General features: G+C 39.3%; 1 protein-coding gene across 4 annotated transcripts in view; it reads right to left on the minus strand.

Moving 5' to 3' along the window:
* Positions 1-13,522, minus strand: part of CCDC85A (coiled-coil domain containing 85A) — a 170,036-nt gene that overhangs the window by 40,162 nt on the left and 116,352 nt on the right. The gene's annotated exons all lie outside the window — the stretch shown is intronic.

A 13,522-nucleotide genomic window follows, 5' to 3' on the forward strand; every position in this document is an offset into this window, starting at 1 on the left:
CCAAGGTACATGCCCTTGACCGGAATCGAACCTGGGACCCTTCAGTCCGCAGGCTGACACTCTATCCACTGAGCCAAACCGGTTCGGCTAATTCTTGTTTTAATTTCATCACAAACTCAGGTGTATACTGAGCTCACAGTCAGCATCATGCTTTTCCTGTTCCCTAGTGAAACGCGAAAGTTCACAGCTTTACATCAGGAAAGGGATTTCATTTTGAGAAACAATCTTTTTTTTTTTTTTTTAAATATATTTATTTGTTTCCCGTTTTAAAAATTTGTATATATATTTTAATTTTTAAAAATAAATTTATTGGGTTTAACATTGGTTAATAATATTATATAAATTTCAGGTGCTAACTTTATAAAACAACATTGAGAAACAATCTGACAGTGATATTTTTCATAAAAGTGAAAGTATTTAAGCACATCATAGAGAACACAGCTGCCATTCATTACCCAAGAACAAACATTTCAGGTTAATGTACATAACACAGAATCCAGAGCATGTCTGCAGGGTTAGCATTAAAGTAGCAGATCTTCCTCGGTGCAAGTATTTGGAGCCCCTAACAGCCTCAATGTAGGATGAATATTGATGCAAATTAATACCTTAATCTGAAATTCATCATGGAAACGCTATAATTTTTATATGAAATTGATTATACGACTTCAATTTCATATTTGTGACCTCCAAATCAACATTTTATTTTCTTAAAATACATAAGAACCTCCAGTCCTTAATTCACAAATGTAGCACCTAAGCTCATCCCTGACCACTTTGCACAAGCCTGTTTTCACAGATATTTGCAGAAAGTCATTATGGCTGACATGAACATAACCACCCACTGATCTCACACCAATGGAGAACATAGCCTTGAGCGATCCTCATACAACAGGAAAACACAAGAGGAAGGAAACTGAAGACATTTGCTAGAAATATGCTCTCATTTTTTAGCTCAATGAAATGTTAAGAGTTTGCTTTATAGATTCTTCCAAATGGAAAAAAAAAGCATAAGGCATAAATGAATAACCAACGTATTGATTTCATGAATCTGCTTTACTCTAGCAAATGAATAAGTAATTTGCGGATCAAGATGTGAATGTAGACGCCTGATTTACAGTTTTGCAAGCCCCACTTTCAACTCTACAAAAACAGCCACTTAAGAAGGGCCATCCAAGTGAAAAGTTTTCCAGAAATATTCTATTTAAACCATGAACAAACACATTTCTTTTCTTTGTCCACAATTTACATGTTACCTTTACTGTCCCTATACTACACTGTGCCTGAGGCTGTAATACTTGAAGCAGCTGAAATGACTATACAGAGTGCTTCAGGTGATATTTGAAAAATGACACTAAATGGATTTTAATTCAGTTCGGTCTCTTTCATCTATTTCTCTTTTTTAAAATCTATGCAGTTTACATATTTGATGTGATGCTTTCACTAAGCTTCTACTTATATTTCAAAAGTTACATCAGTACAAAAAAGGGGGGGAGTAAATTCCTGAATTTGGAAAACATTCCTTTCTCCAATTTTCAATGTCAAATTACAGTAGGTGAAGTTCAGAGCTTTGTTTCAAAGTATTCACTGCAAATATAGGAAAAGCTAGGGAATATTTTACACAGGTAAAATAATAGGAAAAAATTAGCTTTATGATAAAGACAAAGCTAAGAGGTGTTGTGAGTTCATTCAAAAAATATTTATTGTGGCACCGATTTTTCTCAGGTACTACTGCTCTAGAGTTGGGATGAAAAGATGACCAGCTATCGTAAGTCTTAGTTTCCTCAGAGCACAAATTCCACGTTAGGATTCCATGCCCATATGCTGTGATCCAGAAGGCCCTGCTGTTCCAGGCCCAGCCCTAAGTCTCTGCTGCAATTACTACTATAGGATGAAGGAATAGAACATGAGAAAACTTCTGGGGGTGGGAGGGAAACAGGAAGAATAGCTGATCTGCATGCATAAATAAGAGAACTCATGCTGTTAGTTGTTTTATTCATCAGGAAACTGATTATATAATCATTAAGTGGGAATGGAATAGACAAACATTTTCCTAAAATATACTGTAAGGTCATCACTGAGCCTCCGAATCCCTTTATGAAGAGACACTGGGAAAACCACCCCATCTTTTGGGAAGTGAGAGAAAAACAAATACTTATTTTGTTAATCCCTTAGGGTTTCAAGGTTTATTTGTTATTGCACCATAAGCTAGCTAAGCCTAACTATCAGTACATAAGGAATAATGGGATAGAAAATATGTAAACATTTGTAAATAAAACATAATAGGATGAGGTGTAAGAAGCTCCATACTTTCAAAATATTCACATCATAATACCCATCCTCATCCTAGGTGATCATTATTTAAAAAACTTGAAATCTTGTGAGAAAGGAGCCCCTTCTGACCCAGAGGGACACATCTGGCCATGTCTGCTGCAGCGCCTTCCCGGTGCTGCTGCCTTTTTCTTCCTTCCTCAGGGGACTTCCAAAGAGAGTGGTGCCAACTGTAAAACAGCTGCTCTTCCATTGCTCTTCCACAGCACCCGGAGAACGTGGAACCCGGTTGTGCACTGACCTGAGAAAAGTGTCTGACAAAGACTGGTGTTCTTTCTACTTAAAGTACACTCACTCTCACACACAACTGCGTTAGGATATCCTATCACTGGAATTAATCCTTATGCTTTATACCAGTGGCTAATAGCTGGTAACACTGAGATTTCAAGATGCCATTTTGGTTTTCAGAACTCTGAGAATGAGCATTTCTCCCCCTGAAAAACAGCCAAATACTGAGCTATACTCTACATAGATGTACAATGCATTAGAGAAGTATATTACCAATTGGGGGAGAGAAGGCAACAAATAAAACAGTAAGGTCAGACGAAATTCAGTGCTAAAGCATGTGAAACAGCAGTACAGACGGAGAGCAGTATCAGTCATAGTTCTCTGAAGGAGAAACCTGAGCTTAATGGATCAACAGCAGTTTGATAGCCAGAGAGATGGGAGTGGAGCCATAAGATGGACAAGGGCTGGAAGCCAGGAATAATCCTGTTGTAAACTGGGAGAGAGGGGAATCACAAGGAGGAAAAGGGAAACACTGGGGAGCAAAAGGAGGAAAGGCCAGGTTCTCCCAGTCAGGACCTGAAAAGCCAACGTCAAGACACTTATACAGGCAGTGATTTTAATTTCCCCCAGTTATTCTATTTCTTTTTCCACCGGGGGAAAGCTATGGACAGATACACAGTAGAAAAGCAAGTGAAGCAAATGATACCAATGTGAAAATCCAAGATGTTCTTTGGGTAAATCTTGTGCATATTTTCAGAGCAGAAACAATTTCTCTGCTCTGCATGTATCTCACTTCTATTTGAACCTACATATAACAGTCTATAGCACCTCTTGCAATTAAACAAATGTAAGAAACAGTCATAAGAATTCCACTAAATTCATGTCTTCTAAATGATTCCAATTTTAGAGTGCACCGTAGAGATTTCCTCACCCAATTTGTCCTCAATCCCCTGCTCATTTGGTAAATGAAAGAATAAAGCCCAGAAGACAGTGAACTTGGCCTAACACTGGGAATCAATCAAATATATTCAAAAGATCATGTTTCATTGCTGGGTCATCATAGTTATTCCCATCTTGGATCTTCTAATCATCACTATGTCCAGCGTCTTGCATAGATAAATTCTAAGTTCTCTCTTTTTCTTCCCCTGTTTAGATATTCTGAAAGGATATTTACATTTACAATAGCTTGATATTTCCCTTAGACAGATATCCTGCACTTGATTTCACTTCAATTTACTTGCAATACATTCGATCATACAAAGTAGCTCAGCTTTTTCCTCTGCTAGTTCAAAAATTCTCTGATCAAAATATTAAACCCTCGTATTTCCCCTTGGTTTGTAAAGTGGTGTTTCTCTCTGTAGGCAAACACCATCCTTAAAACCACCCATGAAAGACTCTGATTGCTGTACATAAAAGGTTTATCGCTGGTAGTTGCAACTGTCTAAGGTTTGTCAAACTTCTGAGTGGTTTTGATTAGACAAAGTGCTGTCTGGTTGCCAAAATTTCAGGGAAGAAAATAAAATCTGGTGATGGTCCATTCCTAGATAAATTACAGCATTTGGAAGAGTGTAAAAAAGAGCAACCATTTGGAGACTATAGTAGCCAGAGGTTTACAGATGTAAGTTTTTCTGTGGTTAAGAGTCAGTCCCCTTGGGCCAGAGAGAGTCCAATGGACTGACTTCAAATCCGGAGGCAGTCTCTTCATTCAACCCCAAACTCTAAAGACACCTATTGCATTAATCCCAAATGCATCCCACCATCCACAGGCTCTACACATTACAAAGAAAATTACTTCAGAATTATATTTCAAAAATTATTACTGTTCCAACTAAAAGTGTTTCTCTTCCTTCCTCAGGCAAGCAAAGATTAGCCTCCTACTTCAAATTTATATTAGCTCCAGAAGTATAAGTGATTACATTTCTCACTATAATTTGATACTTTTTTTTTAATCTTGCTGGGATCAGCATTTTCAGATTTGCCTGGATATTTAACTCAGACAGCTTTATTGACAGAGAATGAGTCAGGTACCGCTCCAGTCTATTATCTGCGAAACTAATACTACTCTTCTCCAACCCTTCTTTCTCTGTGCCTGCCTAAAAGAAATATGAGGTAGCTATTTGCTATCCAACTCCTCCCATGTTCCTGGTTATTTACTGTCCTCAAATTCTCTTGGCTCTGGGTCTCTGACTACACCTCCCCTGGCCAAATACTCAATCCACTCTGCCTAGTCCAGAACTTCTTATGCATGGTATGAAAAATAGCTTTCTAATAGATAAACTATCCAATGATTGGAAAATATGATAATGTACTTCATGTTAATGGAGGTGTTCAGAGAAAGATCAGTGAGATTCTGCCAAGATTTCTACCTGTGTATGCTGTTGGGCTGATCCCTTTAACTCTGAAGTTCAATAATTCTACAATCTTCAATTCTTCCCACTCCATGGGTTTCTTTTAGTTTTCCTTATTCTTAACTCATTTGTCAACGCATCATATATTGAGTGACTTATGATGACATCTCTTTATTTACTTAGGTTACTTATTTTCATGTCTTAATTTTTCTAACAAATACTTGCTTTACTTTGATATCAAGACTTCTTCACTCAATAGTGACTACCTGCTTGCTGTGTGCTAGATACTGTTCTAGATACTGGGGACATGGCAGCAAGTGAGGTCTGTGCACTGATGAAGTTCACATTCCAGTGGGGAAGATGGACCATGAAAAGAAAATAGGATATTTTGTGAAGGCGACATGTGCAATAAAGACAACAAAACAGAGTCCTAGTCTAGAGAGGTTTGGGGAAGTGCAGCTGCATTACGGAACATGGCCTGGGAAGAGCTCTCTGAGGACTTAGATCTGAAATAGACCAACTATGCAAAGATATTGGAGAAAAGAGTTTCCGGCAGAAGGAATGATGAGTGCACAGGCATTGAAGACTCGGATCCTGGAATCCAGTCAAGAAGAGGCATGTGACAGCAGTTGGAGACGGAGATATTTGTCTTGTCACCTTCCTCCGCTGCTTAAATTTTTAAAACCTTGTGCTCTTTTTGGCTGTTTATACTTAGACCTTGACTTAGACTCCTAGATTATTATTTTCTTCCTTGTGACAAAAACCCTAGCCTATGTTTGGCTGCACTTCCTCACACACCCACGTCCCATCCATTGGGAAATTCTACTGACCCTACCTCTAAAATATCCCGAGAATCCAACCTCACAGTAGTCTCCTAACTGGTGTCTCTGCTTCTATTCTTGCCTCCACCCCCAAGTCTATTTTCATTCAAAGTCTATTTCAAATCCACAGCAGCCAGGGTTTTCTATCTAAACACTAAGTCTGAACATCATTCTCCATGCAAAACCCTATAGTAGCTCACTGTTTTTGCACCACATAAGAGCCAAAGTCCTTAAAAAGTCCAGCAGAGCCCACATGCTCTGGCCACCTGGTACCTCTCCCACATCATGCCATCACACCCTCTGCTCGAGCCACGCAACCTCCTTTCAGTTTCTGAACACCCAAACATGGTCTAGCTTCCTGAAATGCTCTTCCCCCAAATAGATGCTAACTTCCTCACCTCCTACCAGTCTGCTCAAATCTCAGCTCTCAATGAGACTCACCAAGTCCACCTATTTAATCCTGCAACCTGCCCCCATCTCCAACCAATACTCATGATTTCCCTTTAGCCTGTTGTACTTATTTTCTTCAAAATCCTCGATCACTTTGTTCATATGTTATGTTTATTGTGTAAAATGCTTCTCCCCATCAGAATGTAAACTCCACAAAGCAGGGGTCTTTGTTGTGTGAGTGATGTACTCGACATGCCTAAAAAAGTGTATGGCACAAAAGAAAATGTACTGAATGAGTCAACCAATAAATCAGTTATGTAGATGGTGCCCTGAAAGGAGATATTTCATAGTATAGGTCCCTTCAATCACTCATGGAAGACAGATCAATATTTAAATGGAGCCTAATATCAATTCTGTTGTGCCATTTGAAAAACATTCTTTGGTACATTAAACTTTAGATGAAAACTTTACGGACTTCCTCAAATTATGTCAGATCAAATCGCTGGTAGGTCATTTCAATAAGAAATCTGAAATGTGCTTTCATCACATTACAAAAAATATGTGTGTGTGTGTTTGTATACGGTTGGGAGGGAAAGAGAGGGAGAAGGAGAGAGCAGAAGGGGTGTTGAAAGCAAAGAGAGATAAAAACAGTTGTGGGGGGTGAAAAATATGTTTCTACCACTCATATCTTGGAATATGATAGAAAGGCCCTTCAGCTGGATATCTATTTACTAAGGTTTCTTTGGGGTTACAAATACCCACTGGAAGGGATGTGAATTTCACCCAGACAGTCTCTTCCCAGCCACTCTCTGCGAGGTTGTACTGGGAGCCAGGAGAAAGCACAGGTGGGGAGCCCTGGGCAGGTGTTGAGTGAGGGGCTCAGAGCTGTCCAGAGCCACCTCAGAAGGGCATGAGCAGTGGTCCACATCAAAACAGGCTATTTCTTTGTGAAGAGAAGAATAATCTCACATTTCAAAGGAAAAGAAAACAGAGCAATGCGCTATCCTAGTTTACATCAAATTAGAATGAAGGCTGTAAATATCGAATCATTTTCCAAGAAGGCTTTGACGATAAAAAATAAATAAATAAAAAAGTGTGATTCTCCTAACCATGTAAGTGCTATATTTTTTTAGACAGTCAGATTTTGTTTCATTTATTATTTTCTAGAAGAGTAAACAGTTACATGGACATTGAAATTCAATGATTTTTAGTATAAATCAATCAAGAAATCAGGAAAAAAAATCAGAGTCTGTGTCCTAACATTTGTATCAGAAAATAATCACCATAAATTTGTGTTTAAGTCCCTCCTCTTCCCAAACAAAAGTGTTTTTAAAATGGAAGAAAATGGCATTCTGTTGCATGTTTGCTATCGGCCACCTGCACCTACTCCTTGTGAACTTGCACCATTTCTCCCTAAGTTACAGACTGCACATGGCAAGGCCCCTTAACTCTTTTCTGAGCAGCCCTATGACCAGCACAGAGCTGTGAGCTAGAAGGTGTTCAATAACTTATTGTCGATGGAGCAAATGAACAAATGTCTGCCACTGTTCCCAACTGCTTTGGCTGCTACTCAGAGTTCTGTGCCCCCAGGACAGGCAGAAGCAGTTAACTCAAAATGCAGTCAGTTTTACCCAGAAAGCACACAACGAAAAGCAATCTAAAATGGAGTCTGGTTTTCAGGAACTTTTTATGCCCTAAAATTGCCTTCACTTTTACTATTTCCTTTGAAAGCACCAGCCCTGCAAAGGAGGTACTAGGTAAATAGCAATAAATTGGACGAAAGGACTGAGAACTATAGGGGAACTATTTCAAACTCCAAAGAGCTGTTTAACAAGAGTACCATTTTCACAGCTATTTGGGGTTAAAATGTGTCTTTCCACTGTGACATGGCTGCTGTTGTCTTTTCCCAGGGAAAATAACTGCCTTTCCTAAGGCCAGAGGATAAAAAATTGATGTCATTTTAATGAATGTAACAATTTTCTTAAATGTATGTGGCCCCCTTCTAAGCGCATCTGTTCATATTGTCAGTGAATGCACAAGGAACTAAATCTGTAAAACAAGTCTTCAAGAGATAGTAAACCTATAAAAATGTATTTTCTTTCAGGAAAGTTATTTTAAATTTGTATGTATATTTAGACGTTTTTAAAATCCTATAGATAGTTATGTGTTTTTTTACTGCCATGCTTTTCAGCAAAATAAAAGTTTTATCAAATTATACAACAAAGCATCATTAGCTTAGACTCCATCAATTGGGAATTCATAAAAATGTCATTGAATTTAGCCTATAGATACTGTCTGCATTACTATGAAACACACAGTGTAACAATTCAGAAATAGTTCCCCTACATAAGAAAGCGAAGTTTTCCCAATGTTTTAGCATTATATGTCCGCACATACAGTAATATGAGTAAATGATGGATAGATCTAGTAAGTTAAGATATACAAAAAGGGGAAGACCGTATATTTTGGAACCTTTTTTTTTGTATGTTCACTATTTTGGTATATTTTTTAACAAGTACTTTATAATCATGGTCACTTAATGTATATTTATATTGAGCACTTACTATGTACTAGACACTCCACTGAAAATAAACAAAAAGGGCTCCTCCACTCAACGAAAATTCTAGTAAAGAAGACATACAGCCAGACATGTGTACACAGACACATAAATAAGTACACTATTTCCCTGAACACCTCGCCCCCTATCACTTTAGCTTAGATGTAGATGATCAGTGAAGATCTGGGGCATCTAAGATGAAACCTGAATATAAAGATCTGGAATGAGCTTTCCAAAGACCAAGAATAGAATTTGCAAAGTCCCCAAGCTTAGAATGAGCCTGAGGCACTCCAAGCACAGAAAGAAGGCTGCAATGACCAAAGTGGGGTGAAGAGAGTGAAGGGAGAAGGGAGAAAGGCAAGTTGGAACAGGAAGAAGTGACAAAATCCACTCCTCAAAGTTACAAAGCCAGTAGAGTTCAATTCTGGAACTCAACCTGAGGTCTGACCCAGAAAAGCCCAACATTTGCAGCATTATGAATAAGTCTCACTACTCGAGAACATAGACCCTGTGAAAAGACAGAGTGAAGGCCATATCAAGCAATTATCAAAGAATCTGATCAGCATCAATAGTCCGATGGACTTAAATTATCTTCTTATACTTGAGCACTATGCCATCACTCAATCGATTCATTTGTTAAAAGAATAAAAACTGTATTTTTCCTAAGATGAAAATAACTACATAATTTCTCCAGTTTATATGGTAGTGACTTCAAGTAACCAAGAGTCAGCCAAAGTTAAAATAGCAAGTTTCATAGTCACCACCAACCAAACCATCCCAAGGGAGGTGGGTGGATAAGCTAAGTCAATAATGGGCTTAATAAACGAAGATGGCTGTTCACAATGCAACCTTGGGAAAATTTCACAAACTTGTTATAATCCAAGTCTCAGAAATTTACGGGCTTAGAAAAAAAAATGATGGGCAAAAACAAAGGGCAATTTATTTTGGCTTGTAAATGTCTAATTTTAGTTTTCAAAGCAGCTGCTTTCCTGAATCTCTCCTGGATTCTTTTCCTGACATCAGTGGAACCAAGTTAATGTTCACTCTGCTTAATTTAATGCTGTCAACATTCTTCCTGGTGGTAACAAAAGAGAACTGGATGCATATAATCCAACAGAGGTAATCACAGGCATTTGGAGAGAAGTTGGTTATAAATATTAAATATCTCAACATACTGTATTTAAAGTAATCACCCTTGTCCACAAAATCCTATGGATTCTGCAAGGATCTGTCAATATTTCTAATACATGAGAACCTGGAGTGGATACAATAAACTTCTACACCTAAAATAACAGTAATCTTCAATTAATGGTTTCTCAAGCTCCCTACAGCCTGAAATTATACACACAACAATCGAGAGGATATATTTATTTTGGCCATACAATGAACCTATTAAATTCTGTCCTGCTAATACTAATTTTCAGATTGATTATAAAATAGCATTCTTAAATCAATGATTTTTATTCACTCTTGAAAAATACAAGAGTGTGTTTTGTTTTGTTTTTAACTTTCAAAGCAGATGAAATTGAAAATCTTTAAGTTTTCACTTGAGTTACCTCTTGTCAGAGCATAGTCATTCTGTTTAGGGAAAACCTTAAATTATAAATAGGAACTGTGTAAATCAACATGCAAAAGAAGGAATAAAATACACTGTGAACACCATGTTCCTTAAAGAAGGGACTGTATTTTATTCCTCCTTATAAACCACCAGAGGACTGGTGCACAAATTCATGAACGAGTGGGGTCCCTCGGCCTGGCCTGCGGGATTGGGCCAAAACCGGCTCTCTGACATTCCCCGAGTGGTCCCGGATTGTGAGAGGGTACAAGCCAGGCCACAGGTCCCCACCGGTGCACAATCAGGGCTGGGGAAGGACCCGGGAGGTTGGTCAGCCAGGGAGGGACCATGGCAGGGTTCAGGGCGTGTCAGGCCCATCTCACTCAGTCCCAGTCAGCCGGACCCCAGCAGCAAGCTAACCTACCAGTTGGAGCATCTGCCCCCTGATGGTCAGTGCACATCATAGCAAATGGTCAACAGGTCGATTGTCTGCCCCCTGGTGGTCAGTGCACATCATAGCGAGTGGTTGAGCGGCCTTCGCATACATTAGCATATTATGCTTTGCTTGGTTGAATGGCCAACCGGATGACCAGACACTTAACATATTAGGCTTTTTTATATAGGATGGTTGGACACCAACATTAAATTCCAGAGAGTTGTTAAGCTAAGGTACATGCCTCTTCAGCATGAAAATAACAACCTTTCAGTATTTTAAGAGTTAAACATATCTTTATAAAAGTTTAAGTCTATGATAGCTGAAGGAAAATGCAAGCAGTTGACTTTAAGGAAGAATTATAACTGTGAATAAAGTAAGTAGAAGTAACAATGAGAACATTCCTCTTTAGGACAAATTATGATTTAAAAATAAATAGTATACCATACCTGGTCCCAAATGGCTTGAGTGAGGCAATGTAATTAAATAATCACTAAATGATGTCTTTACACATTTGGGAAAATTCCATTCTAGTAAGATATCTCAGGGCATAATGGGTTGAGGAAGGCTAGTCGAAGAGGTGACTCCTGCCTGTGTATTCCTTCCATTAATAATTAACATTATCCTATCCTGGCTCCTCTGGGAGTACACGTTATGGGGGCACCATCATTATTTAAAGAGAATTACAAGTCTATTTTCTCTGTGAGAATAAACAGTTATGTAAGAACTTATAACAATGTGGAGGATCTACTAACATAACTGCTTATACCTACACCCTTCTGCCCTCTGTGGACAGCTCAGCTTTCTACGTTTGTACCCACGACTCAACCAGGACTTCTGTTTAAGGCTGCTGGCTTAGCACATTTACTGAGAAAGGGCTTCTCAAATCAGATTAGACCCATGAATGGGACAAGATGAATTGCTTTTAATTTTCCGTCTGTCCTTAAGAAGTACCTAGGATAATTATGTTGGAATTAAACAATAGGCCGGTGGCCCATGTAGATTCAAATGCATGGAAAATGATGGACACCTCTTACATTTACAAATGTGTGTACCCTTCAGTAATGACCATTTTAAGCAACTGATCTATACAGGTAAGTCTTCTTAGTCTAAATAACAACTTACTTGAAATTGATTTTCCTATTGTCTGTGTGGGCTTACTGAGAAGTCCACCTTCAGGAAACACCAGCTCCTCTTATCCTTTCATTTCTATCAAGATAACATACATCTCGAAGATAACATACTTGGAAGGAATGCATATAATAATTATGAAGACAGTGCTCCTCAATTCTGTGCGAATAAGATTAAATGAGCCTTTTTTTAAATAGAGGCCTAGAAAATAACTTGCTGTGTGATCACCATCATCATTGCATATTTGATACATTTTTAGAAAGGAGGGGGAAAAAAGTTAGCAGCTCTATCAAAACCTCCACATCAGCTCAGAGAAGGTTCTATCCCAGGAAGGAGTATCAGAACTTGCTCAAACCCACAGGGTGAGGGAACTGTCTGATAGGATCTCTGCTCATTCTTACCTAAACAGTAGCTCCAAGTTAACTTCAACACAAAACCAGGAGCTCTAGCCCTGTGTCCTTCACAGCGGCTGGGTTTGGCCTCCATTCCTTACACTTTCAGAAGCTAAGTTCTATCTGGGCAGTGTCTCAGCACCTGAGGTCAAGGCTCACTGCCCAGGCACTTTGTATGTGGCATCCAGTGAATTCCCTGGCCAATTTCCAGGACATTTCACGGGGCCCTTGCGTCTTCCGCGTGACTTCAGCATCAGAACCATTATCAGCTGTGCCCATTGTTTCTTAGCTTAGTCTGTTGCCTTTTCTATATTTTTTGTTCCACTTTATCACCTGAAAATTGCACTCAATATTTAATTCAAAACATTTACCAAAATCTAATGCATTCTTTTAAAATTTTGACCTCTTAAAAGTTGCTCTTAAACAAAAGCTTTCTTACTTTCAAAAATCTATGAATGTATGCTATTGCATTGTATGTTTTATGTATTGTTTTTACGGTAAAATAGAGAATGTCTACCCCAGTCTTGGGATAATCTTTCCTGGATAAAGGATTATGGTCTGGGGCCAGAAGACTGCCCCACTCATTCCGGCCTGCTGTACTACGGAGAGCCTGCCCACTGGGGATGCTTGCAATTTGTTCTGATAATCTAGGACCAGGCATCTTTCCTGTTCATTTGTTTCTACTAACTTGAACTAGAAACTGGCCAGACAGTCCCAGCTTTTATCTGACCCTGCTCTAACTAGCCTTCTGAAGACACTCCCCTGGGGTCCAGCACAGACCAGTGGTTACGAGCACGGATGCTGGGGTCGGACTGCCTAAGTTTGACTCCCCGCATTGACCCCTTACTCTGTAGCCTTGAGCAAGTTATTAAACTCCTGGGCCTCCATTTCCTCATTTGTAAAATGATTAATAACAGTGCCTGCCTCACAAGTGGAGGATTAAGTGAGTTACTTTGTATAAGGCACCAGGGACAGTGCCTACACACAGTAAGCCCTACCTATTATTGCCTCCCTCCTAGTGCTGAATGTGGTCTTGAAACCACCACCCCGCCATGTCTCTGGCCTCTCCAGTGGATTCCTTGGCTTGCTTTGTTTGCTCTGCCCTCCTACTCCAGCGCCCTGAGGCAAACAGGCCGATGCTCCACGTTTGTGTGATCTTCTACCCCACTGCAGGCCACATGGTTTTACCTGAGCTACCCGGGCTGTTTGGTTTCAGCCATCCACACTAACAGTGGCAAGTAACAGCAGCTCTCAGTGGTTGCGCCCTGACCACTGAACCTCAGCAGAGGGAATCTGTGAAATGGAAGTGAAAACCAGGTGACTATAAATGGATAAGAAG

Source organism: Myotis daubentonii, chromosome 12 (genome assembly GCF_963259705.1).
Source record: "Myotis daubentonii chromosome 12, mMyoDau2.1, whole genome shotgun sequence".
NCBI classification, from domain to species: Eukaryota; Metazoa; Chordata; class Mammalia; order Chiroptera; family Vespertilionidae; genus Myotis; species Myotis daubentonii.